This window comes from Aquila chrysaetos, chromosome 11 (assembly GCF_900496995.4).
Source record: "Aquila chrysaetos chrysaetos chromosome 11, bAquChr1.4, whole genome shotgun sequence".
Classification (NCBI taxonomy): Eukaryota; Metazoa; Chordata; class Aves; order Accipitriformes; family Accipitridae; genus Aquila; species Aquila chrysaetos.
This window is the reverse complement of record NC_044014.1, coordinates 4,284,681-4,297,310: the sequence shown is the minus strand read 5'-3', so window position 1 is coordinate 4,297,310 and position 12,630 is coordinate 4,284,681. Positions and strand designations below refer to the sequence as shown.

Sequence of the window (12,630 nt, the reverse complement as noted above, 5' to 3'; positions counted from 1 at the left end):
ACCGCCCAGGATGGCGGGTCTCAAGCCCACTGCACGGTCTTGCTTCCACTTCCACACGCACTCTCTGCGCGAACACTCCCCCCCCCACCGGCGCTGCCGCCCGGGCAGGGGTTCCCCTCACGGGTTTGCCTCAGGGAGCGGGGCGGGGAGGGCGCTGGGCTGCCGGGCGTGTGTGTGAGGGAAAGGCCGCCGGGGGGACGGGAGAGGGGAGCGGGTCCCTCGGCGGGATCCGCGCTGAGGGGGGAGAGGGGGCGTGGCTCGGCGAACCCCAGCGCCCCCACGGCCAAGGCGCCCCAGCGGCAGGGATGACATCACCCGTTCTTCCCAAAGAGGAGCGCGCCGATTGGCGGAGGGGAAGGGGAGGGGGGAAAGGAAAGGAGCAGGCTTCGCCAATGGGCGGCAGAGCAGGGAGGCTAGGCCGGGCTGACGTGCGGGCTCCTGGCCGTATGGGGGTTTATTTTGCTTTGGGCCGCTCCAGCCGCCGCCATTAGAGGAGTCCGGGGAGCGGGGCGAGACGCTTCCCCCCCCCCCCCCCCCAACCCCCCCCCCCCGCCGAGCCGAGTGGGAGCGCCCGCGGCCGCGGCAGCCCGCCGCGTTGGGAGAGACCATGTCCTGAGCGGGGAGAGGACGCCGCAGCCAGCGGGCCGGGGGGGGGGGGGGGGGGTCGGCGGGCGGCGCGGGGCGCAGGCGGCTTCCAGCGCCGAGCGTGTACCTGAGGGACGGCTCCCGGCGGCGGCCGTGAGGTAAAGCCCCTCTCCCCTTCCCGGGCAGCGCTGAGGGGAGGGGGAACGGAACGGAACGGCCGGCTGCTTCCCGCCGGGGCCCGGCGGCGGGGGCGAGCTGAGCCAGCCCGCGGCGATTCCCGGCCGGTGACCCCCGCCGGGATTCGCCCGCCGAAGCGAAGCGGGGCGGCTGTGGGGCCGGGGGTAGCCCGGCCGAGGCGGGGCGGTGTGGGGAATCCTCCTCCGTGGCCGGCTGGGGTCACCGTCCCGCGTGGAACGGGGAGAGGTGTGTGTGTGGGGGGGGTTGCTTCGGCGGTAACGGCTGGCGGCAGGGCAGCCCGGTCGCCGGCCGAGGGATGCGGCGTTTCTCCCTCCCGTCCCGGCAGCGCCGGGTGTTAACAGAGCTCTTGGGAAGCGGTGTTACAGCAAGCAGAGTCTCGGTACAAAGGCAGGAAACTCTGATTTTTTTTTTTTTTTTTTTTCTCTCCCGTAGCTGCTTCTCCGAATGCTGGGTTGCAGCACCTCGGTCTGCTGGGGTGAGATCATGCCTCTGCTGCCTCCCACTTCTTCTCCCCCACCTCCTTTTTTTTTTTTTTTTTTTTGGCTTTTTGGAGATGCCTGTTTGGATCTGTGTGCCGTGGTGGAATAGGTGATGGGAGCTTCTTGCTCGTATCCGTGAATTTCGGATAGCAGAACTTCCATGACATTGCCTATAGTACAGTATCGCGTATCGTCGATACTTCATCAGAGATAAAGTGCGGTGTGGGAAGTACGTCAAACTCGAGCTTGTTTTTGAGAAGTTTGAAAAAAAAAATTAGAAAAGTTTGATTAACGAGTGAGGCAAACCTTGGTAATCCACGCTTCCAGCGCCTTTCTGACTCTACCTTCCCAGTCCCACACTGCGGCAGCCTCCTGCCAGGCTAAGGTAAACTTCTGTTGGGAGGTCACGGCTGTGTCTGAGAGTCCTTCCTTCGGACTGACAGAAGGCATTCCTTCCAGCCCTCAGCTCAGATCTCCAGCGCTCCGTCCCCACAGCAGTCACACCTCTCCTAAGAGCAGTGGGTGGGAGAGACGATGGGAGAAAATTAATCTGGGTCTCCTGCGTGGCAGACACGGCACGGCTGCTGAGAACTTTTTGCTGCCACGGTGGCTTTCGGTGATAACAATGACAACTTTTTCTAGAATTCTTGGGAGTCGATGTAGTAAACAAATATTGTTGGACAGGCTTTGTGCTGTGCTTGAACAGTCTCTACTCACTAGCTACCTGCTGTGTCATAAGGGGTGAAACTGGCATGTGAGTTTAACACGTTGATACCTTTGTTGATGCAAAAATTGAAAGGTGAGATGCCTTCTGTGTAATACCTGAACTTCCTCCTTTCTCTAACACATACTGAGTTAAAGCTCATTCTGGTGCGAGCAGTACCTTGTAAAAGTAGTTCAGGAGAGATTTGTTGCACTTAGTTTTGCTTCTGCTCGTAATGTCTTTGGTGACTGCAGAAGAGATTTGTGAAGCCTGTTTCTTTTTTCTTTTTTTTTTCTTTTTTTTCTTTTTCAGTAGTTACTCAGGGGAAAACGGGTAAGCAGCAGGAGGTGTTCTGGAACTCTTTTATTTGCCTCCTTCCAAAGGCCAAGTTGAATTGGTGTCTCAGCATGCGGAGTTTAGCATGTCATATGTGAAAGATCACTTCTGATTTCAGTCTGTCACAGCATTAAATAATGCTTTAAGTAATGCTTTTGGATGCATTGCGTTTTGTAGGATTTGTGAAACTCTAATTATGTGGTGCAATTCTCTTGAAGAAAAAAGAAATTATTACCTTTACTTTTCTTATGCTGCTTAAGTAAGGACAGGCAGATGGAGATGACCGATGAGGCCGTAATCTGTTATTGTAGAGTTGTATCCATTAGCATTTTCTCAGAAGTATAATTAAAAATATTAATTTAATTGGAATGCTGAGTGGCACAAAAGCGTCAACGGGATTCATCACAGAAGCATGACTTAAATTGGAGGCTAGGTAAAACGCAAAATTGGTCAAGGCAACATTTTCAGTCTTATTTAGCCTTGTGTATGGCTGTTCTAATTGTTGCGTCATTTGATGTGTAAATTCCTTGGATACGGGAAATCTCATCCATCTTTGGTGTTTTTTGCAAGATGGATCTGTAAATAAGTCAGAAGTGTAAGTAGAAAATACTTTACTGATTGTATGGGAGGTTATTTTTAATACAGTCGATCAAATAGTCAGATGTACTCTCAGGCACTTTTAACGTGAGATTTACTGCCTCCTTCATGTGGTATTAACTTAGGTGTTAACGTTTCTCTTTCCAGCTTCTCTTTGCCATATCAGTTTTGCACCGGGTTGAGATTGTGCAGAACTTTAGATCAATACATTCTTTATCGTGATGTACCATCTACTAATCGCAGCAAAGCATTTAAACTGCTACTGCCAGTTCCGTTGGTAATCTCATGCCCCTTCCTCCCCCCAAAATTTGAAGACTGGGTTATTCTGAGCTGTTCAAAATTCATGTCAACAAGTAATCCTCACTTTAACTGCCTGAGTTATGATCCACAATCTCCTGGTACTGAAATGGAACTGAACTTTAGTTTGGCAGCTGAAAATGGCTGGCTTAGCTGTAACAGAGGTCTTAATTTTTTTTTTTTTTTTTTTTTTTAAGTAGTACTACATATGAAGAGGGAAGTGAGGCAAAGTTGAAAAACGAATTTTTTTTCAACCCAGCTGATGAAGAGCTTACCACTTCACTTGTCAAATGGCATAGCTTGGTAAAATCAGTTCAATAACAGATAATTATAACTTTGTAATGTCAGTTGAATGGAATTTGTTACACCTTAAAAAGAAAACTTAGATCTTCTAGTTAAGATCTCAAACATTAGGAATTCAGACACTTTCCCGGTACTTACTCTTTTTCATAGCACTCCTTGCATAGCTGGCATTGCTTTAACTTACTTGCACAGAATCGCGTTGATTTTGTGACTCTGCTCATTTTTGCATCATCAATTGCTGAAGCACAGCTTCTCATACGTATGTAGGTAATCCTTTTGGAACTTTCTTGAAATACGAGATTAATAATAGGACTGTTACCTCTGGTGTCTAATAAAAGTTAGCATACTTTAAAAGAAGAACTGTAGTACTTCAGCGTCAATTCTGAGAACACGTTAGTCTATAATACGGATGATTTTGTATTTCCTTTGTGGCACAGGCAGGTTTTCAGAAGCTTTGTAGTCAAACTGGAGTTGTATCCACCTGGTATTTTTCAAAACAACTTTTTTCCTGTCCTGCTGTCCCGTTTATGCAAAAACTCATTTTGGTGAAGACCAGAGAGAGGAGAGGTGTGGAGGGAGTAGGGTAGGGAATGAGTGCAGTGATGTTTGAAGAAGGAACTGTCTTCAAGAGGGGGCTGATATGGAGACCTTGGCTCAAGAAAGCGGAAGGAATGGTAGATTTTTTTACAAGGCACATGGGAGGGTAGTGCATTGGAAAGAGTGGTAGTTGCTGGTACGTGTGGAGCATCTTGCCTACGAAGCAGCCAAGTTTGCCGCCCTTTTGCATCTTCTACTGTACAACAGATATGATTAAGTTGGCATTTTTCCCTTTGGCTATTTGAATTTATCCTGATATAATCTGTTCTGCTTGTTCTTAAAACAAGGATACTATTAGTTTTGTTTGTTTGTTATTTCTAGTAAGGTGGTTTTTTTTTTTTCCTGAGAATGGATGCTAATTCTGCTTGTGTGTTCACATGTGCGTTTTAAATTAATGGAAGTTAGTACTTCCAAGACAAATGCTGGAGAATACACAGAATTTACATCTGTCTTTACGGCTGAGTTCAGAACTGAGCTGAAAACACTTGAAGTAATGACAGCTAGGTACAAAACAAATACCAGGCACGTAACCTGCTGTCCAAGGGATGGGGGGACTGGAAGGATGGACCTATGTCTATTTTGGTAAGTGTAAATAGGACTTCCTTCTGAAACTGTCGGTTGTGAGCAAGAAGGCTGCAGTATTTTTATTTTCTTTTTCTTCTCCTTCCTGCTATCGTGCCAGAAGCCAATATGCAGCGATGTTTTATTTGGCTTATGTTTGCCATTATTTCTGTAAACAAATGTTAAAGTTTAAAAATCCTCCGTGCGATTCTTTGAATTAGATTTGATTTAGCATGTAGTCTTGAGTAGCTGTTTTTAATGAAACAAAAAGTCCGAGTTACTGGGGCGTTTACAGACATTAAGAAACTTTTGTAAGTTACGTTGGTGTTCTGCTATCTTCTAGATATTCAGGAGTTAGCTTTCCTGAGCTGAAGAAAATAGTCAGAACCATGGTTTATGTGACTCTGGAAAGAAAAATAAACTTGAGAGGTCTGTTATGTTTTCAGTGGATTAGAACTATTATGATCAAGTAATCTTTTAGTGGCTTTGAAGTTGCACGCGCTGTTGTAGGTCCATTCATTTGAAAACCATGCAATTCTTCGTGCATAGTCAGTTGATTATCTGGGAAGAAAAAAGACTGTCATAAATCTCATAGGGTGGATAATTCTAGCAAAAAATAGGAAATTTGCTTTGTGAAGGTGATTGTCAGTTTATGAGAGAATCTGATTTCTTGTGGTTATAAAGACTGTAAGTGTTGACTTGTACTTCTTTCAGGCTAAAGGGCTTGAAAGTATTTCTTCTGTCTGCATTCATCTTCCCAGTATCTAAGCAGGGATTCAGTAGAGACAGCGGGCATATTTATTAGTTGCTGCTATCTCTCCTGAAACAGCTTTGATCAACAGGTCTGAGTCTTAAGTCTTCTGTAGTTTCAAGGAGTGTTGAGTATACTTGTTTTCACGCTAGATTTTTTTTTTTTTTTTTTTTTTTTCAGTTCACAGTACCATAATAAGTCAGGAGTACTTTGTACTAGGTGTCTTAACAATGTCTGATTGTCATTTATGCCTTCTGTCAGAAGGGCCTGTGGGTTTAGGCTTTGGCTACAAAGGCTTCCCCTTACTGTGTGCTTGTTGAGAAGCTAATCTTTATCTTGCTGAAGGGTTGGGATGGTCTGCCGGACTATTTACATTTTTTTTGACCTCCACGTTACTGTTTAGCTTGGCAGGGATAAAAATAATTGTCACCTCATGGCTTTTAAATGGTTTATTTAAAGAAGGTTATTCGGTGTTGTCTTTAACAGAAAGTTATTCCTGCCCCCAAAAAGCAGAAGGCTACTGTTTTAGACCTGTTACTCTGAAACTTTCTAGCAGCTTGGAGTACCTTGCAGTAATTAACTTGGAGTTGTTGGATATGTGTTATGAGCAAAATACAGATTACTAATCATAAGGTTACAAAAAAAAAAGTGATTTTTAAAAAAACCCAAAGTGGTATCACTCCTCTAGAAGGAGTTTAAATTTGTTTGCACTGTGATATTTGATACTAGTTCTTTGCACTAGTTCTTTATGTTAAGCAGTGATATACACAGTAGTGGTTTTTGTGTACTGTGATAATAGCATTTTTGCTTCTCCCCCCCCCCCTTTTTTTTTTTTTTTTTTTTTTTTTTGCTGTCTACCCAGTATCTTAAGAAGAGCTGGATAAAATGAGTGTAGCTTGTATGGCTTACTTGAACTAGAGCTAGTCTTAAATATAGCCCAATTGCAAATGCATATACCAAAGAGTTGTTAACTGGAAGTGGCTTGCCATTAATTAGGAGGAGACTACACCACAGTTGATGATGAGTGTGTGTTTCCTTGTTTTATTTGGAGGCAGGTGGTTTTTTTCCACCAAATGGTGACTATGTCTGCATGTAGCCATGATCTAATTTATGGTCAGCTGGTATTGAGGAGGTCCAGAGGATAATTGCTAGAACTGAATGTCAAATGTACAAGTCTTAATATAATGTTCCTTGGTTGTTGGACAGGTTTAAGTTTTTTTTAAGTTTTCATGTCTGACTCCACAGTGTGTTTTTATTCAGAGCATGACATCTGGTTTTCCTCATCTTGTGTGAGGATGGCTGAGATCTAAACAAAAATAAGTCTCATGTTTTAAGCATATAGTCTAAACACAGCTAAACTATATTTTTGTATTTAACCTCAGTTTTTATAAAGAATCCTCTTGTTCAACTTCCATGCTTTGTCCAGTCCAATCCAAGTGTCTTAAAAATGAAGTTTTAGCAATTCTGTTGTGTTTTATTACATATGTTTGTTACTGTGTTGTACCTCTTACCTTGAGTCAGTATTCGTCTGTTGCTGACTGTTCATGATGATCAGATTCATTAAATGTCGCTGGCTGTATTTATGCGAATGTGCTATCATAGTTCATTATTTTGAGTCAGTTTGCTTGGTTTTGGTTTGTATTGTGTGGGAGATGCTGTGTGTTATGTAACCGTTGGATCTGCTTACTCTTGTTTTCCCAAATGGTATTGGTTTCTAAGTAAGCAGTCATATTTAGTCCATCCTAATGTGTAGTAACAACATCTCATCGAAATAGTTGTTCACTTGTAATTGAGTTTAAAACAAAACCAAAAAAACCCCTGAAAAATGTAACTGTCTCCTGAAATAAGAAAGAAGACTGAACTGCAAGCCGCTGCTATTGTTTTTTATAGGTTGTTTTGAGCAGTTAAGGTTTTCCTAGCTTTTAGTCACAAATTTAATAGAGCTATATGTAGTTTGACCCATTTGAGATGAGTGACAAATGAAATGGGAACTTGTACTTTGCAGGTTACACAGCAGGATTAACGGTAGTGGTTAAGAGCACAAAAGTGCTTCAAGGGATAAACATCAAAATAACAAAAGCAGAAAGAGTGAATGTTTAGTATTGTCAAATACCTGCTAATTCTGTGATGAGTTTTCAGCTTTTGCAGAAGAGTCTGGTTATAGTTAGGTCTACATCCTCACCTAAAGGTCATTGTCAATTCTTGTATTTCAGATGTCTCCTAAGATCTGTCACCTCCCCGAATGTTTGGGTACTTACTGCATAGAGCGTTTGCAAATTAGGCATCCTCTTGCATTAAAACTGCATATGAATTCTCTTGCTTATGAAAAGTCAGGCTTTAAGGTTTATTTGAAATGATAGCAGTTGGATTGGAAGTGTGAACAGAATATTGAAAAGAAAGCTGAAGTAAAATCAGCATAATTTTTTCTGAATGCCATAAATACCTAATAAAGTACACTTAATATGCTTTGAAATGAGATACGAATCAGTAAGTCAAAATGAAAGCAATTTTTTACTAATTGTATGTAAATGAAGCCCATCAGAATTCACCCAATGAACAGACTTCTAAATGTTTTCAAAAGTTACTACTTACTTTCTCAGAATTTTTTTTGGTTAAGAGAACTGCATTTCTTGCAGCATGTTTCTTTGTGAAAGATCAAGTCTTCTGGATTTTAACGAATTGCCCACTTAGTAGATGAAAAGTTGTATGTAATGAAGGGGGTCATACCTAAAAATCTGCAGTACAGAGTATTTGTTGACAGCCTAGACTATCAAAACTGAAGAAGAACGTTAAAACTTATTTAACAACTAGATTGTAAATAGTTAGTCATAACTAAAATATTTTCAATTTTTCTTTTCTCATCTGCCATTAATGTTATAGTTTGTAGATTGTGTTGCGATTTACATAGCAATGATTCAGTCTTTAATAGAACTGAGATTTGTGCCAACCTTAACTCGATGATGCCTCTTGTAAGACAGCAACATTCTTTGTTACCCATGTTATTGGGAGCAAAGGAACAGCCTACTACTCAGAAGAGCAAAGGTGATCCTTGTGTGTTATGAGAGCAGTGCTTTTACTGGGATGACAATGGGAAGGATAATGTAGTTTGACAAAAGCCTCTGTCTTCCAACATAGTTCTTGCTTTGTATCTGCATTTTATCAGAAAGGGGTTTCTGCCTTCTGTAAGGATAGGTGCCATCTGAGACCAGTTCCTACCGTCTGTACTGCAAATAGCCAGCTAGTGTTCTTTCAAGAAATAAAAATTTCTTAAGCAAAAGACCCCACCTCATAGAGCAGCTTGCAGAAAACAATTTCAGTGCTCTTTTCATGAGATGACAGAGTATTTTCTCCTTTTTGCTGATCTGTTTGGGGCAGTGTCCTTTCATTTTTAAAGAACTGTCCTAACAACCAAAGCAAACTGTGCTTACGTGCTAAATTCCTTGCTTTGATGTATTCAGGCTAATACAGAAAATGCTTCTACATTTGTGACTTGCAGTAATCTTTCCGTTCTTTATTATAATACATAGTTACTGCCCTTACTGCAAAGCTTCCAGATTCAGCGCTGATCTGATTTGGTTGTCCCATTGACAAGGTCAATGTTCTTAATTTTTTTTAAAACTAATTTGCAGAGACATCAATGGAACTTATTCTTAGTTCCCTTCAAACTATAGGAGCCTAGGTTTAAGTTTTATGCTTTTAATATACTGATCTGTTGAGGCTTATGCTGAATTCTTGAGAAAGTAATCATGCAAGAATAGCGAATAGTTGAAGGTGGAGTAAGTAAGTTTAATGAGTTAAGAGAAGAAAGTGTCAGTAAAATTCCACCTTGGAAAATTCGGCAAGGCAAATTTCATGTGAAAATTGATTCTTAATACTTGGCAATAAATTTCAAATAGGTTATTTAAAAATGTAAGGTTTTTTTGTTGAAGTATATTGACAGTGTGATACTTCACAGGGATTCTTGGACCCAGATAACAAGTGAACTTGAGCCAGTTAAACAGCAATGCCTTTTATGTAAGAAATGGTTGAGGAGATTTTCAGAGAGTTTACAAGTTTGAAAGAAACAAATTGGCCTTTTTGATTTAAGCTTGTGTACAGCTCTGTTATCTTCCACACCTTCCTACTGGCTGTATTTTAAAATTGGCAAAATTTTTGTTTGATGAGTCCCTTGGTACAGCTTACATGAGCTTTAAAAAGATAGTGTGGTTAGAGTCAGCAACACAGTGGCACTGTTTATAAATGTATTTGTTTGGAAACAGTGAAATTGAACCATTGCGTTGTTTCCTACTGTGAACAGTTAACTCAAATTATTGTTATGCATCTTTTTAAAAAAGTTCTGCAGTTTTACAGAACAAAACCAGCTACAACTATCTGGATTCAGACTAGTGCATATTTTATCATAACCATTTAAGGGGATAATCCAGATGTGTGATTTTAACAGGTTTTCTCTTTACAGCTTTAATTAGAAAGCTTACTTGTGTATGAATGAACTTCAGTTTCCTAAGAAGTATGCTAATTTTTTATGGGTAATTGGAAGAGAACTTGAGGTGGTGACGTACAAGGGGGAACACTTCTGAAAATGTGTCAAATTATGAAGGGTTAATCATAGGCAGTTTTTCTTAAAAAGCTGTTTGTCCATTGTGTGTATATATAAACTTCACAGCCACATTATCCAGCTGTTAGTGAGCAATTACAGCTGTCAGATTGAGACCCTTTCTTGGTAGATGTACATTTAAATACACCATGTTTCATAATAGGTAAAGAATACAGTCAGTGAAAGTGCTGCTGTTTGATCTTTTGCTTTGACTCACAGTCGTGTTCCTCTCCCCTCCTTTTTGTGGTTGGATGTGTGAAAGGTATTACTTCCACACTCGTAAACTGTTAATAGATTCTGCATTTGGTTATAGAGAGTTCTCTTTCTTTCAGAACAAGATGCTTCTGCTTATATTGTTCCTCTGAAAAGTTGCTTCAGTGTTTTAAAATGAAAATAAATAAACCAGCCTGCCTTTCTTTTTGGAGCAGCCTAAGAGAGGCAGCTACATCGAGGGGGAGAAAGAGGGTGGATCGCTTTTGCCTTGTAGGTCTTGCTGGAGGCTTAAGTTGATACCTAAGCTCTCTTTTCCCTGTAAATACAGAAGCAGTTAGCTTTGTTTGAAAATCCATACGCATGAGCAGAACGAGTTAAGGTGGGAACACTGATTTGATCAGTATAGTTACGTAAGGTTTCTGCCAGCACAGATGCCAGCACCATCCCAGCAAAAAATCCGTAGTGTACACTGGTCTAAATCAGCATCTGGCCTGTGTACGGGGAAGGGCTTGATCGTTTAATGAAATGGAGCTCCATATTGTTCCTTGTTTGAGCCAAAGGAGAAATAACTTCTGGGCACAGTGAATAATTAAACTGAGGGGAGCATAATACACCCTGTCATAAAAATGTTGTTTGAGGACTTCATTGTTTCTTCCCAATTTCTGTGTGCCATTTTGTGTTTTCCCATGCACCTAAAAAGAAGAATGTTCTTAAAAGTTGAAACAAAGCAAAAGAAAAATTTGTGACTGTTCTAGGTGACCTTTTCTGACTGACTTTATTTAGGAAAAAGGTCGTCTGATAATGTTTTGATTTTTCTTTGTTACTTGATTTATCAGAATTTAATATATCCTCCTCTTTAATATACTGAGTTACTCTATTAACCTGTCCAGAAGGTGTTTAGCACACTGTATAAACTGATCAGTTGGAACTTCCTTGGAGTTTTGTGGGTTTTAATTTCTTGTCTGCTCATGCTTTTTGGACATTAAGGCATGCACCTGCGCTTCACAGTCACTGTTGTGCTATTTCTGTGCTAGAGGAGGTACTGCATGATTCAACTTCTCCTCTGTGAAGAATCTAAAATAACAAGTTTACTTGAAGACAGAGTGGCAAAGAAGTAATTCTGAAAAAATGTAACAAGCTTCAAACTGCTCAGTGGCTGGATGATGATCCTGTATCACCAGTAAATCAGCTGGCGCTGGTGTCCCTGGGTCGAGGTGCAGTTGCGGGTCAGACCAAGACCTAAAAGTAAATAAAACCCAATATGTGAATGTGCTAAATTGTCTCATCTAGCTGTGCTGTAGTGGGTATTGGCAGAGCTATCAAAGAAGAGAAATTGCATTGCTCCATTGAGCTTTTTTTATATTCTTTACTTCATAATAAGCTGAGGCCTCGTGTTTGGAGGTAGTGAGCTCATACCTCGGAGGCTTTTGGAGCTGCAGATACTCAGTCTCTCTAAGAATTATGTCTGAAAGCATCTAGCTTTTTAAGGGGCGCAGAGAATAATCACAGCTAAAAACCTAACCTCATGATATACATGAAAGCTTTTCTGTAATACAGTATGTGCTGTGCTATTTAGTTTCCTAAATAGAATCTCAGTATTTGTTTAGATCGTTTTTGCAACCAGCTGCTTTTCAACTTGAGCAGCAATCTCCTTTCCCAGTCTTAATGTCAGTAAAATGGATGATGTTTTGTTTTCTTGCCCCTAAACCACTGGGTTTAAGGCTTTCCAAACTAGGGCAGGTAAGAGACCGTTTACAGTTAAGATCCCTTGTCAGGATTCATCACATGCTGTGTACAGATCTGGCTTTTGATTGAAAGCATTACCTACTCAAAACATACCAGCTTCTGCTCAGGTAGAAGTTATTCTCAAGCTCGTATTGGGATAGCCGCTTTTTGGTTGTCCGCAGTAGCACAAGTGAAACTGCTCTTGGTCGTTCTGTTGGTGGCCGTTGGCAGGTGTGTGGACGGTGTGCTGCTTCCTTCTCTTTTCTGAAAACCGTGTTCAACTGTCTTGCGTTCCTAACTAGGAAATGTTAATATCTCAGAAAACACTACTGTTTATAGAGAGAATAAGCTTATTAAGAAATGTTAAAGTCATTAAAAAACTTATTTTGGGAATTGGGGGTAAAAGGCTTGACAAAGTGGAATAGATAAATCTAGCATGTAGAGTAGTCATATAGGAGGTGTTTTGGCAAAGCTTTAGTTTGTGTATGGAGTAGAGAAACTGTTTTTTCTCCAAGTTTCTGAAAAGTCGTCTTTATGAAGTCACCTTTAGTAAAATCAAGTTGACTTTGTATTCTTGTGTATATGTATGTATTTTTCACTTATTTTATTACAGATATGGGGACCCTGGTATGGTCTCGCTCCTTTTTTTCCATTGTGCATTGGCATGGACATTTGTGAGGCATGGTGGAGG

The 12,630-nt window shown here is 41.3% G+C and overlaps 1 protein-coding gene across 3 annotated transcripts in view; it reads left to right on the top strand.

Annotated features, from left to right (window-relative positions):
* The first annotated feature begins 481 nt into the window (after positions 1-481).
* ZRANB1 (zinc finger RANBP2-type containing 1) overlaps positions 482-12,630 on the top strand; it is a 47,203-nt gene continuing 35,054 nt past the window's right edge. Inside the window, exons 1-2 of one of the 3 annotated variants that reach the window (XM_030031505.2) lie at positions 483-743; positions 8,935-8,999. The gene's annotated coding sequence lies outside the window, so the exon portion shown is untranslated. Of the gene's footprint in view, positions 744-8,934; positions 9,000-12,630 lie in introns of all 3 variants that reach the window. The other 2 variants (XM_030031506.2, XM_030031504.2) reach the window with 2 other exon arrangements.